Raw genomic sequence first — 5,196 nt, forward strand, 5'->3', positions numbered from 1 at the left:
CATCAAATCTGTTCTTCAGCTGATCTCTAAATTCAGTTGGGATATATTCAAAGTCATATTTTGGCTTCTATAGACTTGTTTAAATTTTCTTCAGCTTCAGCCTGACTTTGCATATGTCTGTTCCACAGTCTGCCCCTGTCCTTGTTTTGGTTGATGATATGGAACTTTGCTACCATCTCTTTTCACAGATGCAGTCAATTTGATTCCTGTGCATTCCATTTGGTGAAGTCCATGTGCATAGTTGTCTTTTATGTTGTTTTAAAAAGTTATTTGCAATGAAGAAGTCATTGGTCTTGCAATATTTTATCATGCGATCTCCAGCATCATTTCCATCACCAAGACCATTTTCAACTACTGATCCTTCTTTGTTGGACAACATTTGCATTCCAGTTGTCATAATTATCAATACATCTTGGATGCATGTTTGATCAATTTCAGACTGAAGAAGTTGGTATAATTCTTCAATTTCATCTTCCCTGGCTTTAGTGGTTGATGTGTAAATTTGAATAATAGCTACATTAAGTTGTCTTCCTTATGTTGTTGTTGTTGTTATGTGCCATAGAGTCGCTATCCACTCATAGTGACCCTGCATAGGGTTTCTGAGGCTGTAAATCTTTATGGGAGCAGAAAGCCTCATCTTTCTCCCTCAGAAAAGCTGGTAGTTTCAAACTGCTGACCTTGCGGCTTGGAGCCCGACTCGTAACTACTACGTTACCAGACCTCCTTGTCTTCCTTATAGGCATATGGATATTATCCTATCACAGACATGGTTGTACTTCAAGTCAGATCTTGATATGTTCTTTTTGATGATGAATGCCATGCCACTTCTCCTCAATTTGTCATTCCCAGCATAGTAAACCGTGTGATTGTCATATTCAAAATGGACAATGCCAGTCCATTTCAGTCCATTAATACTTAGGATATTGATATTTACATGTTCCATTTCATTTTTGACTATTTCTAATTTTCTTAGATTCATACTTTATATATTCCATGTTTTAATTATGAATGGATGTTTATAGCTGTTCCTCCTCATTTTGCATTGTGTCCCATCAGCAAATGAAGGTCCTGAAGGCTTTATTCCATTTGGGTCATCCCTGTCAACTTTGAGGAGTCAACTGTTCCCCAATCGTATTTTGAATGCCTTATAACCTGAGGGACTCATCTTCTGGCACTATATCTGATAGTATTCTGGTGTTCTTCATCATGTTTCAATATTCAATAACAGTGTTCCACTGTTATTCATAAGGTTTTCATTGAGTAAATATTCGGAAGTAGTCTGTCTCTCCTTCTTTTAATTTATCATAAATATTTCCATTCTTGAATTTTATAATTTTGCATGACTCTTACATCTCTTTATTCTAGATACAATATGTACTCTTAGAGAAAGCTTTCTGAGCAAAATAAACATCCACATGCTGTTGATAACAATTTTTCTAAATGTTGTCCTTCTGATTTTGAATGATTGATCACTCCATGCTAAGCATATCTTACTAGTGTTATTGTCCCCACTATATACCTAGCTACTGTTTAGCTGAATACTGGGTTATGAGGATGAGTTCCTTTCCAGACAGGAAGAGTGGTAGAGGATCATAGTCTCAAGTTCTTCCAGTGTCTTTCTGACCAGCAAGCCTCATCTTTTTTTTCCCCCCAATAATTTGAGTTTTGTTTCACATTTTCTCCTACTGTCTCTGGAATCTTCTAATGTGATCTCTTTCAGAGCAATGGATAATGGTAGCTGGGTACCATCAAGTTGTTCTGGTCCCAGAGCCATGTAGTCAATTCCAAGCATCTTCAATTCTCATCCCCCTTCTTTTTTCTGCACATGGAGAGATCAATAGTTACACCTCAGATGGCTGCTCAGGAGCTTTAAGATACCAGAAGGTACTTACCAAAGTAGGTTATAGAACACTGTCTTTGTGGATTATTAAAACCACTTTAATATGGCAGTTTTTACTGGTCCTTTCTTCACCAACAGAACTTTCTTATATTGTTTTAAACTTCTTCCTAATAAGCCTCTATGATTGTCCTTTGTCCTTCTAGAAAATCTATCAATATTAACCCTTTGGAAGCCAAAAAAGCAGTCACCATAACCTTCTGCGCTTACCTCTGAGCTGAATTTAACTGACCCAGCAGATCCTCTTGGACATCACTATTGGATTGAATTTTATTTATGAAGGTACACTAATGAGACTAAGGTAAATGTGCTGACAGAATATGTCTTCAGCCATTCACTGATAGCAGAGACATGTTTAAACACATTTTTGTTTGGAATAAACCTGTGCATGTTGAACTAAAACCCTAGCAGCAATATATTTGACTTGCCCACATAAGTTCACACATAAATAATACCTTATAACCAGTGCTCCAAATCATTGTAAATTAGTTGATTATAAATTTTTATCACTACATGTTGATTTCTTATGAGGCTGTTCAGTAAGTGTTTACCCTGAAGACACCTAGGTGGGATTCTCAGTCAGTGCACTGCATACATTGCCATTACTCATCAATTAGTGTTGCCATGATTTATAAGAGTTTTCAGTGTAGATTCCAGATGAAGACAAAGTGAGAAAAAAAGTCCTGGCAATCAAATTTTGAAACAAAGACAATGAAAACACTACGCATCTCATGGCTAATCTGTAACTGAAGGTGGAGATGGGCCAGGACCTGGCAGTGTTTCATTTAATTATGAATACAGTTATCATGAGTTGGGAGCTGATTTAATGAGAGTTAACAACAATAACCCCCAAGAAATAGATCACTATTCAGGGTTGGACCAAGTCAAGTTTTAAAACATGTTATTTTGAAAGCTTAAAGTCAAACCTGACAGTGCAGAATTTGTTGAAGAAAATTTGACCTTCTTTAGCCTTTTGACAATTAGTCAATTATCTTTCTCTGGCAACATTTTGACCTCCCTGTCCAATGGTTATTAAACTTCAATAGTAGACAGAATATCTTCCCAATTAGTCTGAAATGTCACTACTACCTAATCATTCCCTAGTGTTTACACTGTCATTTTCCTGAAGTCCTAATTTATACTCTAGGTACGGGTGATTTACTAAATACTAATTCCTTATTGTTCCAAGATTGCTTTCATTCTTGAATAGAAAAATGATCCAGTTTCAACAGAAGGAGGAATTAATAAAAGTGAAGGAGACCTGAGAAGAATTGATTTAAATTTTTTCCCAGAGTTGGCTTTAATTATGTGGATATATCCCACATTACTTTTTAACACATTATACCACTGGATAGTTTGGAGAATTATGGAAATGTTAGTGCTATATTCCTCTCACTGATAATTTGCCTAAGTGTTCTCAAATAGGTTGACTAGTGTGACTACATTTAATTGTGTGGCTACACATTGCACAACTCTAGGGGCACCCATTTTTACATGAACTATGATATGTAATCATACACAGTGCAGCAACCATATTGTAATGGTTAGAGTTCTGTGACTAGACCAGGATTTCCAAATGTTTAGCAGTTGGGATGTGCTTATTCCCATGGTGATGAAACCTAATACAGGCATAGTTAACTCTGTGATGAGTGATTTTTAGCAGCCAGTCAATTGAAGGGATGCTTCCTTGGGAGTGTGGCCTGCTCCCAATATAATGGACACATAGGAGGGACTTTCTTTCTCTTCCACTAGGGACTTGGGACTCTACAATTATAAGCCATTTCCTTGATAATAAAGTTACCTTCATATATATTTGCTTCTTTAGAAAACCCTATCTAAGACACATATATAGGGTTGCCAGATAGAGCAAATAAAAACAGAGAACACTCATACAATATTTCAGACATACATATATCAAATAATTAGCTGTTTATATAAAATTCAAATTTAACTGAATGATGTGTATTTTATCTAGCAACCCTACCCATATGGAGTATTTGGAAAACCTGTGGGTATTCTTTTAGTTATCTAAATGAATGAAGGGTACATTGTCAATTAACAGGGAGGGCCATGTATTCTAAATATCCTTCAATGGCCAGCAGATTATCATATTAGAAGGATGCTTATGTTCTTTTCAGTTTTCTCAGTTAAAAACTTTTGAATTTAATTATTTCACTCTAGAAATGAGAAAACTGAATGACAGGCTAAAGGACTGATTAAAATTGGTACAAACAACAGACAATAAGCCCACAGTTGCTGACATGAATAATTGACTATTGAAGAGATTAGTGTGCATGGGGTCAGGCAGGAGACATGAGTAGAGTTTTCTATGGGTACTACAGCATGCTATTTTTCTGCATAAGCATAAAACTAGTGTGACCTATTGATAATACTTTTAGCAGAAAACAACAGGATCAGTTTTACTTTTACAAAGATAAGTGCATTATTATGAAGAAAGAGAAGATAACAGAGAATATCTGCAAAATGCAATATATTGTATTCTCTGAACACTCCATTCTGCTGCTTCTTTAATTATCTGCAATGGTGGTTGTATTCTCTCCCATTCCCCTTAAACCGTGGTCCTAGAAGCAGGGTAACAGTCCTTTTTGCATCTCATTGCCTTTTTAACCTCCACTCTTTCTCGCTTTATAGATATAACATTCTTTGAATATTATTACATGTACTGACTATCCCCTTATCTACTTCTTATTGTTGTTGCATTTGTCTACTCATCTTTGGTTGACTGGCCTCCATTTATTAGCGATTTATATTGTCTCTTTTCCCAACAGGACTCCTGTTATAATTCACTTTCATTTTAATATTTACACAAAATATTTTCCCTATCAAGACTCCATTCTTGAACTCTTCTACCATGACCTTGTCCTGCACCTTACCCAGTTACTCATTCCATTTCTTTCTTTGTTAAGTGAATAGTTTACATTATATGGATTTCCATTCTTCCAGTATATAATTATCAACTTTCTCCTTTCTGTTCATGTCCTTTAGCTAAATAAAGAATTTGTTGACTCTAACACCTTTTTGTTGGTCCTCAAACCTTTCAGAAGTCCTAGTGTGGCACTGAACCTATAAGGCTGGTTGTATCATTTTCATATCGTAGTTATTAAGGAGTCTTCCTCCAATCCTGAAGCCATGCTTTTCTTCATACAATCCAGCTACTCAGATTATTTGTTCCGCATACAGATTGAATAAATGTGGCGAATGAATAACCCCTGGCTTACACCTTTCCTAATTTTAAAGCATTAGGTGTTCCCTTGCTCTGATTGAACCTCTTGGTCTAT

The 5,196-nt window shown here is 36.0% G+C and overlaps 1 protein-coding gene across 1 annotated transcript in view; it reads right to left on the reverse strand.

Moving 5' to 3' along the window:
• PIK3C2G (phosphatidylinositol-4-phosphate 3-kinase, catalytic subunit type 2 gamma) overlaps positions 1-5,196 on the reverse strand; it is a 517,177-nt gene that overhangs the window by 95,230 nt on the left and 416,751 nt on the right. The window lies entirely within an intron of this gene.

Source organism: Chrysochloris asiatica, unplaced genomic scaffold (genome assembly GCF_000296735.1).
Source record: "Chrysochloris asiatica unplaced genomic scaffold, ChrAsi1.0 scaffold00086, whole genome shotgun sequence".
In the NCBI taxonomy this organism is placed as follows: Eukaryota; Metazoa; Chordata; class Mammalia; order Afrosoricida; family Chrysochloridae; genus Chrysochloris; species Chrysochloris asiatica.